This window comes from Talpa occidentalis, unplaced genomic scaffold (genome assembly GCF_014898055.3).
Source record: "Talpa occidentalis isolate TD23 unplaced genomic scaffold, MPIMG_talOcc4v2.1 talOcc4.10, whole genome shotgun sequence".
Taxonomy (NCBI): Eukaryota; Metazoa; Chordata; class Mammalia; order Eulipotyphla; family Talpidae; genus Talpa; species Talpa occidentalis.
The window spans coordinates 93736791-93753008 of record NW_023600993.1 but is presented as its reverse complement, the minus strand read 5'-3'; the positions used below and the strand labels follow the sequence as shown (position 1 = coordinate 93753008).

The following is a 16218-nucleotide window of genomic DNA, read 5'->3' as shown; positions in this document are numbered from 1 at the left end:
CCCGGCTGCTCCCCGGCCACCGGAGGAGGGTCCCGCATGGCACGCAGACCTCTCCTGCCGCCCGCTGCTCCCCTCAGCAGTGTACTTCGGTCCTTCTGCCTGCTCTGCTCCCCGCTCTGGCTCTGGTGAATTCTCTCGCCCTCCCGCGCTTCTGACTGTACCCAGTGCTTGTATAAATAAATAAAAATAAATCTTTAAAAAAAAAAAAAAAAAAAAAAAATAAAAATGCTGTGAAGCTTTCTTTTTTTTTTTTTTTAAAGATTTATTTTTTATTTGTATATGCATGCAAGAACTGGGGTGTAGGCCAGAGATGTGGGGTGGGGTGGGGGGAGAGAATTTACCAGAGATCTAGTGGTGCAGAACAGGCAGATCTACTGAAATACACTGCTGAGGGGAGCAGCGGGTGAGACAAGAGAGGTCTGCTGTGCCATGTGGGTTAGCTCTCTGGCTGGGGTTGAACTTGTGCTGCAGTGGCTGCCAATAGCTTCATAGTGCTGAGACTTAACCCCTTCCACCACTAGGGAAGCCCCGTAGTCCACATTTAAATCTTCCCATTCACATGTTCTTAGTGTTCTCCCCCTCACCCCCCGCCCCCAATCTGGAAACCAGTTAAAGATCATTCTTGTATTAATGTGTTCTTACCTGTCATTATCCATTCATGTGGAAGTGAAAACCCCAGCTTCCCATCCTTCCTCCTGCTGGTCTCCTTACCTATCCTCCCCACAGCCTGGGAATTGACCTCAGACTGATGGAAAGTACTAATGTGGAACCTCACACCCTGTTGCAGATCACCCTGCACACGTCTTCCTGAGGCTGGGAGAGTATTTGTCCTGAACAAGGAGTTATTTTCCATGTTGGGATTAAAACTATTTAGGTTGCCCAGGTGCTTAATTAATAAAACAAGATACTATTAATGAGGCTGAGGAAAGATTTTCATAGTTCACCCCAAAGCACCTGAAACTTTAAGAGTTAGGTGTCTGCTGCTATTTTCTGAGGACCACTGCTTACTGGGAGTTTTTTATATAGTTCGTAAAGTTGTAATTTTTCTATCTACCTTTAAATACTCCTCAGTGTCATGGCCTCTTGGTCCTTTGCCTTTCTTGCTTTATACTCCTTTCCTGTTGTTTTAAACTCTTTTTTTTTTTTTTAAAGATTTTTTTTTTTAATAGAGGCATGTATTTATTTATTTGTTTGTTTGTTTGTTTTGTTTATACATGCACTGGGTACAGTCAGAAGCGCGGGAGGGTGAGAGAATTCACCAGAGCCAGAGTGGGGAGCAGAGCAGGCAGAAGGACCGAAGTACACTGCTGAGGGGAGCAGCAGGAGAGGTCTGCGCGCCATGTGGGACCCTCCTCCGGTGGCCGGGGAGCAGCCAGGGATTGAACCGGCGCCTCCGAGGCCGCAGGCAGCTTCGCAACCCAGTGCTCTACCGCTGCGCCAACGGGGAGGCCCTGTTTTAAACTCTTAAGGACTCTAAAAATCTCTAAAATAGGAGGGCCTCCCCGGTGGCGCAGCGGTTGAGCGCTGGGTTGCGAAGCTGCCCGCGGCCTCTGCGGTGCCTGTTCGATCCCCGGCTGCTCCCCAGCCACTGGAGGAGGGTCCCACATGGCGCGCAGACCTCTCCTGCCGCCCTCTGCTCCCCTCAGCAGTGTACTTCGGTCCTTCTGCCTGCTCTGCCTCCCGCTCTGGCTCTGGTGAATTCTCTCACCCTCCTGCGCTTCTGACTGTATCCAGTGCTTGTATAAACAAAACAAACAAATAAATAAATAAACATGCCTCTATTAAAAAAAAAAATCTCTAAAATGGGCATCCCCAGCCTCTTGTGTCTGTCATCCCCTTATTTCAAACCACACACTTAGCCTGTTCACCCTTGTGTTGCATATGCAAAACTGAGCTCAGCATCTTTTATGTTTAACATGAGCACTGGTTTGAATATTGAGCTTTAGGGGAGAATTTAATGGTTCTTGATCCCAGAGCTAGGAACCTTAGCCTCCTAATGGTTGCTCCCCCAGTTCTGCGAACAGCACCATTTCCAAGTGAAGGTAGTCTTGGAAGTGAGACTTCATGAAATCTTTTAACCAGTGCGTTTCAACTTTTTTTCCTATTACTGCTCCCCTAAGGTGTTTTTCAGGCAATTACTTTTACCACAAACGTACGGTGTATCTTTTTTTTTGTTTGTTTTTAAAGATTTAGTTACTCATATAAGAACTGGGGTACAGACCAGAGGTGGGGATGGGTGAGAGGATTCACCAGAGACAGAGTGGGGAGCAGAGCAGGCAAATCTACTGAAATATACTGCTGTGGGTCAGCTCCCTGGCAGGGATTGGAACTCATGCTGCTGTGGCTGCTGTGGCTGGGGATAGCTTGATAGGTGAGACTTAACCCCTGCGCCACCAGGGAGGCCCTCCAGTGTATCTTTTTATGTACTGTGTATTTAGTACAGAAACAAGTAAGGTTTTAACCCTTAAGAGCCAGTTTTTTGTCCTCTTGGGGAGATAATGCCCCATCAATAATATACATTTTAACCTAAGCTGGAGGCAGTCTAAAGCCTAGAAATAACCTACTCTCATCTGTCTGCATTCCACTGGAGAAACTCAAAGTTTCATAGTCTTGTTTTGAACCATACTCACCATAGTAAAAACACTGTATTGTGCACATTATACATATATGTAATTGAAAGGTTTTGATACTCAGAATTCTTACTACTTATGATACTTTTGTTCCTTTAAGAAGTTTTATTGAGATAATTTACATACCATAAAACTAACCTGGTTTTATTCTACTCTACATTTTTAATTCAAAAATGCTGCTCTTCACTCACTCATAAAAGCATGCTGGCCAGCAAGAGGAGCATAGTTAGTCTAAAGAGACTGCCCACTGTCTTCCAGAGGGAAGAAGAGGGGCAGAGCAGAGTGCCAGCCTTGAGCCTCTGTCTCCCTGCAGTGATTATTTGAATAAATGTCCTCAGTCTTGAGCAAACTTGGCAGTTTTACTTCTTGGTATGGGGTGAGAGCTATAGTAAGCTTTTCAACTCCACTGTAAAGCTGCTCTGGTGGCCACCAATGGGTTTGCCTCCCAAGAAGGTGAAATAGGCATCTTCATTCTGTGTTTTGTGTTCCAGGAACCCCAAACACACCTCAAAGAGAGAGAGAGAGAGATGAGGGAAAATTGATTTAACATTTAATAGTAGAATCTGAAATTCTTGAAATTCCATTATTTAACTTGGTTTATCCATATGAATAATTGAGAGACTGACTATAGGGATCTGTGCATTTGATTAATTGGCTGTCAGTCATCTGTTTAAAGGGGATAGAGGACTGAGGATATAAAATGGGAAAGTACTAAGTTTCATTAGAAGAACAAAAGAGGAGAGAGTCTGAAGAATGAGGGGTAGCTTTGCTTTGTCGAAGTGTATTTGTGGTCAGAGGAAGGCCCTGCATGTAAAGAGAGAACCAGCTATACAATCATGGAAGTTGGTGTTGGAAAGATCCAAAGAGTGGATTTTTGCCCCTGCTTGGTTTTGGTCCCAATGCCAGGCAGGGCAGGAATATGAAAGGACCAAATAAAGCTGAGACATCCCATCCCAGAACAGCAGAATAATTAGAACATATATTTATTAATATATGTATATCAGATGCCAGACATTGTGTATTCTCTCACTTAATCTTCAAAAACTATTAGGTTATAGTTTGTTATTATCCATATTTTACCAATGAAGAAACTGAGGCACAGGAAGGGTAAGAAGGGAGGGAGGGAGGGAAACTCCTTCGTTACTTGTTCTTTTTTGTCATATAAATGTAGGCAGGCCATTAGAGACTTTGCCTTGATGTCAGTGAACCCACTTCTTCTGGGACCACATCTGCTGCACCATATGTCTTCAGGAGCATAACCTACCTGACAGATCCCACGATCTGCCTTTTAAGTCATCTGGTCTCCAGGTTGCCACCCTGGAGTTCATTCTTACTTTGCAGGAACTGGTTACCGCAATCCTAAAAATAACATTGTCCTGGAGAATATAGTTTTTTCACTCCTTCAGTACAGATTGTGCCTTATCTAGAATATACCACCTATTTTAGGACTCTCAGGTTGGACAGTTAAGTGGTGGGATTTGTTCAGTGGTAGTCAGTTACACAGATATTTGCTTGCTTTTGAAGTACCTTGCCATGCACTTCAAACAAGTGACAAATGTGACCAGTCTAGTGCGATATAGACATGACCACTATGTAAGTTGCAGTGAAACAAAGTAAGTAGCTTATGAAAGGAACATTGAAGAGGGTAAGAGGTTAGGGAGAACATCCCAGAAGAATTGACATCTTAGTTGGATTTTGATGAATGATTTGGAGTTTGTCAAGTAGGTAGACAATTGCAGAATAATTAAGCGAAAATTGCTAAAGCGATAGACTGTTTCAATATGATATTGCCAATGTGTCTAGATTCTTAATGTAATAGAAAGAACTTTTCAGTTGTAGGATTTCCTTTTTACCCCTAGTGTCATGAAATGCTAATGGGTTCCTATGGCACCTAGGGATTATGCTTTGAGCCAGTTGTAGGAAGGAAAAGCATGCTGCAGCTCTGGGCTTGTATAAGGAATTGTCAGTGTTGCCTGTAGCCTAGCTCCAACCCAAGACTTTAATTGTAATTGCTTGGCAAGATTTTCCTCCTCTTAAATGAAAACAGTTGATAGATTGTTTTTATTCAGAAGATATTTAATCATTCGGCCATAAACCTGTGTTGAGCACTGATTTTTTTTTTTTTTTTTGTATGTGTGTCAGGGAGGGTAGCTGAGGACTAAATAGGAATTGGGTTTTTAAAATATAACTTCCATGCATTTAGTAGGATACAAATCTTAAGTGCACTGCTTAATTAATTTTTACATGTGTTTGTACCTGTGTGACTTCACGTCAAGATAGAGAACATTTCCAGCACCTGAAAAGGGTCTCCTATTCCTCTTTTCTGATAATACCCCAGCGCTGCCCCTTAACACTTTTCAACTCTGTCACCTGTTAAAAGATTAGTTTTGCCTGTTCTTGAACTTTTTTTTTTTTTTTTTTTAATAGAGGCATGTTTTTCTTTATTTATTTGTTTGCTTGTTTGTTTTGTTTATACATGCACTGGGTACAGTCAGAAGCGCGGGAGGGTGAGAGAATTCACCAGAGCCAGAGTGGGGAGCAGAGCAGGCAGAAGGACCGAAGTACACTGCTGAGGGGAGCAGCGGGCGGCAGGAGAGGTCTGCGCACCATGTGGGACCCTCCTCCGGTGGCCGGGGAGCAGCCGGGGATTGAACCGGCGCTGCAGAGGCCGCGGGCAGCTTCGCAACCCAGCGCTCTACCGCTGCGCCACCTGGGAGGCCCTGTTCTTGAACTTTTTAAAAATGAAATTGTACAAAATGTACTGTTTTGTACCTGACTTCTTTTCAACATAATTGTGAGATTCATCGTATTGTTTGGGAGCACTGACTACTAGTCACACTATTAGGAAGAAACACAGAATAATCACGTATCATTTACACCTTTGAGAGTCAGGTATGAGTTTATTGGTGGCATTCATTTATTCAGTATACATGCACAAGTATTAGGTACCAGGTGCTTTTGTAAGGACCTGAAGAGCAAAGATGAGTAAATTCTTGACATTAAGGAGCTTTTGGTGTAATGGAGACAGACACGCACATGATTTTGACAGTGGGGCAGTTGGTCAGCTTTTAGGTATGAAAGTGGATTTTGAAAGACTTGATAGAGGAGGTGAAATTTCTTCTGCTTGTCAAAGGATTATTTGAAGTAAGATCATCAAAAAGTGAGAGTGCGCAGATGTGGAAGTGTCATGCAGTATGGTGTCTTCGGAGACCTACAGTGGTGATACTTTGATTTTAGGTTGATTAAGAAGTATAAGAATGCGGAATATTTTGGAAAGACATTTTGAGGAAAACATTGTATATATATTTGACTTTCATCCTACCCTGGAGCCCTGGTTGATGACTGTGGTTAAGTGTTATTATAGAAAAATCAAGGAGTGACGTGAAGTTTGGTGCTTGCATTAGTTAAGGAAAAAGCTTCCAGTAGTGCTTTACTGTTGGTATTGTGGATGACTTTTATGAGGTTAGCTCAAACTATAGAGATGCTTTTTACAAATGTGTTTTTTTCATTAATTGAAAGATATCCCATTAAGTCATAAAACAATTTCCCTGTGGGTGGATTTAGATTTCTGTCTCTCCTCAGTTTTGGGATTTTTAGCAAAATGTGTTCCCCATTGTGTTAGTTTCGGTGCTAATACAGACTTGGTGACTTAATCGGAAATTTCTCATAATCCTGGAAGTCAGAAATCCAAGATCAAGGTGGCAGGTTTGGGTTCTTCTGCAGCTTCTGTCCTTGAGTGCTCGTTTCACTGTGTCCTCATCTAGTCTTTTCACTGGTGTCAGTGTCCTAATGGCTTTTTATTTATTTTTTTAAAGATTTATTTATTTATACAAGAGCTGGGGTACAGGCCAGATGCGCAGGAGGGCGAGAGGATTCACCAGAGACAGAGTGGGGAACAGAACAGGCAGACTGATGTAATACACTGCTGAGGGGAGCAGCAGGCGAGACAGGAGAGGTCTGCGTGCCATGTGGGACCCTCGCTGGCCGGCCAGGATTGAACCGGCGCTGCAGAGGCTACGGACAGCTTCACAGTGCCACATTCAACTGCCTGCGCCACCAGGGGAGGCCCCCAATGGCTTTTTAAAAGGACATAAACCATATGGATGAGGGCCCACTCCAGTAACCCCGTTTTAACCTAACTACCACTTTAAAGGCTTTTCCTCCAAATACACTCAGATTCTGAAGTACTGGCTGGGGGTGGGGGGTGGGGGGGGAATAGGGCTTAAACATGAAAATATTCAGGGTTCGGGGAGACACAAATCAGTTCATAACACCCATGTTTTAGAACCTGCCATGATAGAGTTGGGGTGTGTGAAGATTGTCATCCTAGAAAAAGCAGGGGCCAGAACAGGGCCAAGACAAGGGGGGCAGCAGTGTCACAAAGTTTGGTGTGTCTGTGAGTGCAGGACTTGATCATAAAGCTCTGGATCTGTGTTCACAGAGACTCGTCTGTGTACACATAAACCTGTGAGCCTTGGGTAGCATGTCAGTACTGCATGTCAAGACTAATATTTCATCAATTAGTAAAGATTGAAAAAGGAAAGAAATCTAAACTATAAAGGCCAGGTAAACATCACAAGGAAGATAATTTCACAATTCTTCATCTGTTCCAGTGCTGAACAAACTTTATCCCTCTTTTCTTTTAACTCTTTTCTTTATTGAACTGGCGTTTATAGACAACCTGGCATTCTCCTCATCTCCTCAACCCTCCTCTTTCTTGGTGGGGGAGGAAATTGTTTTCTGTAGAAGGATTTTATTGTGAATTTATTTTTTTTTTATTTTAAGGAAATCTCTTTGAAAGAAGTGCTTTCATTCATTCATTCACTCACTCATTCATTCATTCATTCATTCATTTTTTTTTTTTAATGAAGTAAAAGCTGCCTGCTGCTGGAGAGGCCACGGCTTACAGGTGGGTGAACTGAAATAAGAATGAAATGGGGCCTCCCCGGTGGCTCAGCGGTTGAGCGCTGGGTTGCAAAGCTGCCCGCAGCCTCTGCAGCGTGGGTTGAATCCCCGGCTGCCGGCCAGGGTCCCACATGGCACACAGACCTCTCCTGCCGCCCGCTGCTCCCCTCAGCAGTGTACTTCTTCGTCAGTCTGCCTGTTCTGCAACCCGCTCTGTTTTTGGTGAATTCTTCACTCTCCCGCGCTTCTGACTATACCCAGTGCTTGTATAAGTAAATAAATAAATAAATCTTAAAAAAAAAAAAAAAAGAAAAGAAAAGAATGAAATGTAGCTTGGCTCTTGAAACCTTCCCCCTACTGCGTGCAGCAGTCCCTCCACAAATGCCCAGACCAACGCTGCTGGCAGCCACGGGGCGGTGCACCTCGCATGGAAGCAGGACAGAGCGCGGTCTGTCCAGTCTCCTACCTCGGAGGAGGGGGGAGGCGGGCCCAGCGAGGCTCTGTGACGTCATGCACTGTGCCTTGTGCTCAACCAAAAATAAAGAACAGCTTCGGGAATTTGCAGGTTTGTATTGTCCTTGTGCATGGGCCATGCTAATCTCTATATGGGTCCAGTGTATGCGCTGCAGAAGAGATCGCTGAAGAAGCCCTTTTGGATAGCCGTTTATTAAGGTAGTGTTTCAGTGGCGTCCAAGAGAAATCTTGTTATGAATTTTGAAGAGATTAGTTTGGTTTTAATCTCCATTGGAATCTTGTGGTACGGATGCAACTTGGCATAGATAGTTATCTGGGAACTGGACATTTTTGTTTTTCAGTGTAATGATGTTTTTTTAATAATCCTGTGTGCTCTAGACTCCCTATTACAGGACTCTTTTCCGGAGTTAGAACTTGAAAGCTTCTAGGCTGTTTATTGAGAACCCATGCAGAGTTGAAAGAGATGTATTAGCTCACACCCACCCATATTAGACCTGACTTAATGTGAAACAGGGGATCTTGGGAAGTCACAGCATGCCCAAGTTTTTTCATGTTGCAACCCTTCTAATGCTGGTGCAGTTCCCTTGTCTTGTTGCTGGTTTCCTTAGTTGTGGAATGGTTGACCATGAGTTCCATCATGCCAGGATGGTCTTAATTGTACTTTTTGAAAGAAACTCTGTTCAGGGCAATAGACAGTACTCTTGTACCCCCAGCTAATTAAATATTTCAACTTTACAAATTTTCCTATTTTGTTTTAATTCTGTCTCTACCATTTTGTTCTATTCTACCTTTAGATTTGATCCTGTTAACTTTTTGTGTGTGTGGTTCATCACTTTCTTCTTTTTTCCACAAACTAGGTACATAATACTTTCCAGAAAAGTGTTTTTTGATGAAAATGATGTCAGAACCTTTGGAAATAAAGAACATATGAACATTGGCCCCACAACCAACTGATTGGAAATTTATTTCCCTAGGTAGGATTGGTCTATGTGTTTTATTGGCACCTTTCATAAGTGAAAATCTTGGAATGCTTGCTGCCATATTTTCTGCATAATGTTTCCTGGCTTTGCGTTTGGGAGGGAGTTTTTGTGTGTGTGGTTTTAAAATTTTTTTACTGAAGTAACATTCTTTCATAACATTATTTAGGTTTCAAGTCTTAAGAGTTGCCTGTTCCCGTTTCCCCCCCCCACCTACTCCCTTTTATTTAGAAATATTTCAACCACATAATTCAGGTGGTATGTGATCTAAAGGGGAGAAGAGAGAGATGGAGCCCATAGGTAACTGCATTCGGGAGTGGGAGCTCCCAGCATAACAGGTGTCTGTTTCTGGAGAATTTTCTTAATCTCCATGGTTTTGATAGGCTCTTTTAGTTGTAAGAAGCAGAGATTTAAGCCAGCTTAGTTCAATAAAGTGGGATGGGGTAGTGTAAATAACTCATTGACCCCAGTTCTTCACTTTCCTAGAGTAGAATTTTATATTGATAGTCTTGTCATAACCTTGTGCTAAAAAGGGAATGATGCCCCTACCCCTTGATTTTGGACTTGGCCATACAACCTGCCTTGGCTCAGTGGAACATTAGTGGACATGCATGCACAGGTCAGCCGTGTGCTTGTGCTGATGGGCTTGTCCTCTTGTGCCTTAGTCATCACCTTGATAAGAAACCCTGAGTAACTGCAGCCTCTTCATTATGGATGTGAGACTATAAGCCACCTGAGCAGAACTGCAGTTTAAAGCAGAGCCAACCCAACTCAGATGCCTGAGGGAGGATGAAATGCTTATTACTGTACACTACTGATATTTTTGTGGTCTGTTGTACAACCTTATTGTGGTAATAGATGACTAATAAAGCTATCCTGCTGGATCCAAGACAGCTCTAGGATTTTAGTAACGGGCTCTGCCTTTTACATGACTCCCTGTGTGTCTGCCTCACCCTACTCTTGCTACCCATTGGCTTTCTCATCTTACTCTGTTGCTCTCTCCTCTACTTAATACCTTTTGCTTATCTATATATTATGTTCCCTTTTAATTTTTCCACGTCCAAGGCCCCATAGGGCTCTCACAACTTCATGACTTCTCAGCTTTTACTTCTGTTGTTGCTTGATACATTCTTCTTTCTACTTGCATTTGTGTTCCATTTAGAAAGGAAATTGATTTGTCCAGCAGATTTCTTTTTTTCCCCACTAGAAATATGTCCTCAGTTCTTGACCTGTTTAGGTAGTGACTGTCCTTAGGTTAGGACCTCACTGTGGTCAAATGAAAAGTTTCTGGAGGTGTAATGGGAGGAGAGACATCTTGAGTACCTGGGCACCTAATACTGCCTTATTAATAGAGTCTGTGACTGTGTGGAAGGCTAAGTGATAAGACAGGTCTTTTATACGGTGTTGCATGTCATTTGGGGATTTTAGTGAGTGTTAAAGCTTGTCGGCCTCCACATTCATGAGTTCACTAGAGGGGAAGCTTTTTTTTTTTTTTTTTTTTTTTATAGAGGCATGCTTTATTTATTTGTTTGCTGGTTTGTTTGTTTTGTTTTGTTTATACATGCACTGGGTACAGTCAGAAGCGCGGGAGGGTGAGAGAATTCACCAGAGCCAGAGCGGGGAGCAGAGCAGGCAGAAGGACCGAAGTACACTGCTGAGGGGAGCAGCGGGCGGCAGGAGAGGTCTGCACGCCATGTGGGACCCTCCTCCGGTGGCCGGGGAGCAGCCGGGGATCGAACCGGCGCCACAGAGGCCGCGGGCAGCTTAGAGGGGAAGCTTTTAATTTGACTTTTGTAAGCTTTTAATTTTCTGGGGATGCATTCTGTGTTTCTTCCCCAGTTCCATGATACCAGTGTTATAGCACGATCTCTCAGGATGAACCTCTTTCATTGTAAAATGTGAGAAAAAAGACTTTACAAGGAAAACTGACTTGCCCGGCACTGTCCAGGAACTCAAGAGAAGTTTGACATTTTAGGCTTTTTGTTTGAGCCATAGCTTTCCTGTGTAGGGTAAGAGACCAGTCAAGTTAAATCTGGTTTCTAGGGCCTTTCCAGTGGCGCAGCGGGTTGAGCGCCCCACTGTGAAGCTGTCCGCAGCCTCTGCAGAGCAGGTTCAATTCCTGGCCGGCTAGAGAGAAATCCATATGGTGCAGGGGACCTCTCCTGTCTTGCCTCTGCTCCCCTCAGCAGTGTCTTTGGTCCGCCTGCCAGTTCTGCTCCCCGTTGTCTCTGGTGAATCCTCTCACCCTCCCGCGCCTCTGACCTGTACCCCAGTTCTTGTATAAATAAATAAATCTTTATTTAAAGAAAGGCTAGTCATGTGCTGCTGTAGGGACAGGATGGTCACAAGGCTGGTTCTTTATGATCCGAGCAGACCAGGTAAAGGAGAGTCCTGCAGCCCTCCGTGGCTTTCTCAGGCTTTTATTGAGCTTTTATATGTAGTGCAACAACTGGGTACAGAGCAGCCAGGGGTACTGGGGGTGGGCGCCAGGAGGCCAGCAGGCCTCCCAGCCCCTGGCAAGTCTTCACTCTGGGTTCTCTGGCTTTCGTTCTCCTCTTCTCTCTCCTGCCTTTGCTCCTCTTGGGGAATATCTCAATACTGCAGTCATTGCCCACAGAAGTAAACAACACGACTTATAACAATTTAACAAATGCAGGTGCTCACCATCAGGCACACAATCCTAATGGTGGGAGGGCAGAAAAGCCTGAAAACCATTTACCCTACAGCCATGTAACATTTCTGTCAGAGAGGCACCATGTATGCATGGCAATCCCTCTGTGTAGCCTAGGTGTATAGTAACTTGTGTCAGTGTAGGTTTGTAAAAGTATACACTATGCTGTTGGCACAAAATTATGTAATTGCACAACAACTCATTACTCAGAACATCCCCATTAATACTGGACGTAGACTAAGTTTGTACTTAATTTAGACTTCTCAAATATTTCATGTTCTGGGTGCTATTATAAATGGTTCATTTTTTTTTAAAGTTTCTTGTTTATAGAACTATAATTGACTTTTGAATATGGATACTATATCCTATGATAACAATTTAATTTTTTGTAGATTCTTTGGGATTTTCTACATTGATACTATATCAAGAGCAAATAAAGATAATTTTATTTCTTCTGGCTTAATCTGTATGCCTGCTGTTTATTTTTCTTGTCTTATTGAACTGGCTAGGATCCCAGTATCATGTTTAGTAGATATGATAAGATTAGGTATCTTTGTTCATTAGTTTAAGGGAACATAATATAGTCTCATTATCTGTAGTGTTTTTGTCAATGCTTTTTATCAGGTGGAGGAAGTTTCTTTTTATTCCTAGTTTGCTGAGAGTGTTTATGTTTTGCTTAGATAGATGTTGGATTTTGTCAGATACATTTTGTAATCTGTAGAGATTGTGGTTTTTTTCTGTAGTATTGATACATAAACTGATTTTTAAAAAAGATTTATTTATTCATACAAGAACTGGGGTACAGGCCAGAGGTGTTGGGGGGGTGAGAGGATTCACCAGAGACGGAGTGGGGAACAGCACAGGCAGACTGACCGAAATACACTGCTGAGGAGACCAGCAGGTAAGACAGGAGAGGTCTGCTGTGCCATGTGGGTTGCTCCCTGGCGGGAATTGAACTCGTGCTACGATATCTTCATAGGTTGCATCTTAACCCCTTGTGCCACCAGGGAGGCCCCATTAAGTAGTTTTTGCATGTTGAATTCCTTTTATATACCCAGAAAAAATCCCACTTGGTTGTAGTATATTATCCTTTTTATATGTTGCTGGATTCAGTTTACTAGTATTTTGTTATAGATTTTGTTCTTGATTTTTTTTTTTTTTAAGGCATGTTATTTATTTATTTATTTGTTTGTTTTGTTTTGTTTTTTGTTTATACATGCACTGGGTACAGTCAGAAGCGCGGGAGAGCGAGAGAATTCACCAGAGCCAGAGCGGGGAGCAGAGCAGGCAGAAGGACCGAAGTACACTGCTGAGGGGAGCAGCAGGTGGCAGGAGAGGTCTGCGCGCCACGTGGGACCCTTCTCCGGTGGCCGGGGAGCAGCCGGGGATCGAACCGGTGCTGCAGAGGCTGCGGGCAGCCTCGCAACCCAGCGCCCAACCGCTGCGCCACCGGGGAGGCCCCTGATTTTTTTTTAAAATAGATTTATTTATTTATGCATACAAGAGCTGGGGTACAGGCCAAAGTTGTGGAGGGGGTGTGAGAGCATTCACCAGAGACAGAGTGGGAAACAGAACAGGCAGACTGACTGAAATACACTGCTGAGGGGAGCAGTGGGGGTGAGGGGAGCAGCGTGCACCATGTGGGTAGCTCCCTGGTCAGCTGGGGAATCCAACTAGTGCTGTAGAGGCTGTGGGAAACCACCAGGGAGGCCCCTTGCTGTTTGGTTTTGATCTTTTTAATCCAGATGTGTTTATTGGGATAGTTTCTTGATTCAGGGTATTTTTAAGTGCTGCTTCTGTCTGAAGGAGCATCCTTCTGGAAGTCTTGCTTTTTCCTCCTATAGCCTGGCAGAGGACAGTGGAGCGAGCCCCTAACACATAGTACTACAGTTTGTGCACAGCTAACGACTGTGGTGATTTTATAACATCCTGAGCATTCACATCCATGAAATAGGAATTGGGGCTCTGCACCAGGCACTTTTTGTGCTTCCTCTTCTCTTCTGGAGAGGGATGCAGGCGATCCTTTGCAAGAAGCAGCTGGGGAGGTTGTCACTGACGGCAATGTGACTTGTGGTTTCTTATATTGCTGTTACTAGACTTTGTGTCAGGGTAATGCTGGTCTTGTGAAATGTTTTCTGCATAAGTATATGTAAAAGTCTGTTTGGTAAAATTTGCCATTAAAGCTGTCTGAATTTGTAGTTTGCTTTGTTGGAAAGTTTTTAACTGTATTTTTCACCATGATTAATGGTGAAGGACTGTTCAAGTTCTCTGTTTCTTCTTTTGTGATCTTAGATATATGTGTCTTTGGAGAAATTTATTCAGTTTGCCCAGGTTTTCCAAGTTTACAGGCAAGATTAAATTATCCTCTTATTTTAATGTGGTATGCTAGTGATGTCTCTTTGTTGAGTGCTGATATGGGTCATTTCTGTTTTTTCTTGATCACTCTTTCTAGAGGCTTATCAATTTTACCTGTCTTCCCAAAGAATAGGCTTTTGGTTTCATTAATTTTTCTCTATTATTTTTGTCTCAATTTCATTGATTTTTGTTCTTTATGATTTTCCTTCCTTCTACTTACTTTGAGTATGATTTGGTCTCCCTTTTTAGTTTAAGTGGATACTTAATTGATCTGAGGTCTATCTTTATTTCTAATGTAAGCTTTTAATGCTGTAAGTTTTGCGCACTGCTAAAGCTGCATACTATATATTTCATGTTACATTTTGATGTTCATTCAATTCAAAGTATTTACTAATATCCCCTTTTATTTATTTTTTAATCCATGGGTTATTTAGAAGTGTGTTTTATTTCCAAATTTTGTGGAGTTACCAGGTTTTTTTCTGTTAATGATTTTAAATTTAATTCCTTTATAGTCAGAGAATAGACTTTGGTATAATTTCAGTTTTTTTTTTTTTTTTCTCAAAGATTTTTTTATACAAGCACTGGGTACAGTCAGAAGCGCGGGAGGGTGAGAGAATTCACCAGAGCCAGAGTGGGGAACAGAACAGGCAGACCGACGAAATGCACTGCTGAGGGGAGCAGCGGATGCGGTAGAAAAGGTCTGTTGGGTGGTATGTTCTGTAAATATTAATTAGGTCAAGTTGGTTTATGGTGTTATTCATATCTTCTATAGCCTACAGGATTTTGGTCTTGTTTAATGGATTACTGAAAGAGGAGTGTTGTCTCCAATTGTAATTATAAATCTATATCTTCAATCAGTTCTGCCAGTATTTGCTTCTTGTGCTTTGAAGCACTGTTGTCAGGTGCATACATATTAAATATTACATCTTATTGATGAATTAACCTTTTTCATTATGTGAATGGCTTTATGTGTTTTAATAGTCCTTCTAATGTAGTATATTTTATCTGATATTGGTGTAGTCTTTTTTAATAGTTATATGGTATAGCTTTTTCATTTTACTTTTAACCTGTTTATAAAGTGGATTTCATATAAAAATTATGTTAACTGGGACTTGTGATAATCTGCCTTTTAATCGGGATTGTTGACCATTTACATTTCGTGTAATTATTGATTATTAGATTTATTTTTTTTTTTAAGATTTATTTATTTATGCATATAAGAGCTAGGGCACAGGCCAGAGATTTGGTGAGAGGATCCACCAGAGACAGAGCGGGGAACAGAACAGACAGACCGACCAAAATACACTGCTGAGGGGAGCAGCAGGAGAGACAGGAGAGGTCTGCCTCGCCATGTAGGTTTCTCCCTGGCCAGCCGGAGATCGAACTCATGATGCAGAGACTGCGGATTGCTTCATAGTGCGGCGCTCAACCCCTTGCGCCACCAGGGAGGCCCTGATGATTATATTTAAAGCTAACATTTTGCTGGTTGTTTTCTGTCTGTCCTATCTGATGTTTCCTCCTCTTTTTATTTCTCCTTTTAGGTTGAGGGTTTTAATTTTATCTCCTCTATTGGTATGTTAGTTATACCTCTTTAAAATCATTCAGTATTTTAGCCTTAGCACTTAAAATATACATCGCAGGCTACCTTCACATACCATATTACTTTACATTTCACATACAGGTCCAAACAACACAGTATACTTAGTTTTTTTCCTTCCATCTTGTTTGATATTGTCATATATTTTACTTTTACATATATTATAAACTCCACAATTCAGTGTTGCTGTTTACTTTAGACAGTTATCTTTTAGGGTGATTAAAAATATGGGGGAGGGGCCTCCCCGGTGGCGCAGCGGTTGAGCGCTGGGTTGCGAAGCTGCCCGCGGCCTCTGCGGCGCCGGTTCGATCCCCGGCTGCTCCCCGGCCACCAAAGGAGGGTCCCACATGGTGCGCAGACCTCTCCTGCCGCCCGCTGCTCCCCTCAGCAGTGTACTTCGGTCCTTCTGCCTGCTCTGCTCCCCGCTCTGGCTCTGGTGAATTCTCTCACCCTCCCGTGCTTCTGACTGTACCCAGTGCATGTATAAACAAAACAAACAAACAAACAAATAAATAAAATAAAAGCATGCCTCTATTAAAAAAAAATAAATAAAAATATGGGGGAAAGTCTTTTGTATTTACTTCAATTTTTATCATTTCTGGAGCCATT

The 16218-nt window shown here is 42.6% G+C and overlaps 1 protein-coding gene across 4 annotated transcripts in view; it reads left to right on the top strand.

Annotated features, from left to right (window-relative positions):
- Positions 1-16218, top strand: part of CHD6 (chromodomain helicase DNA binding protein 6) — a 189447-nt gene that overhangs the window by 17596 nt on the left and 155633 nt on the right. The window contains exons 2-3 of one of the 4 annotated variants that reach the window (XM_054697662.1): positions 8867-8983; positions 12889-12994. The exons of 1 other annotated variant lie outside the window; for it this stretch is intronic. The gene's annotated coding sequence lies outside the window, so the exon portion shown is untranslated. The remainder of the gene's footprint in view (positions 1-8866; positions 8984-12888; positions 12995-16218) is intronic. 2 more of the 4 variants (XM_054697669.1, XM_037498908.2) reach the window with 2 other exon arrangements.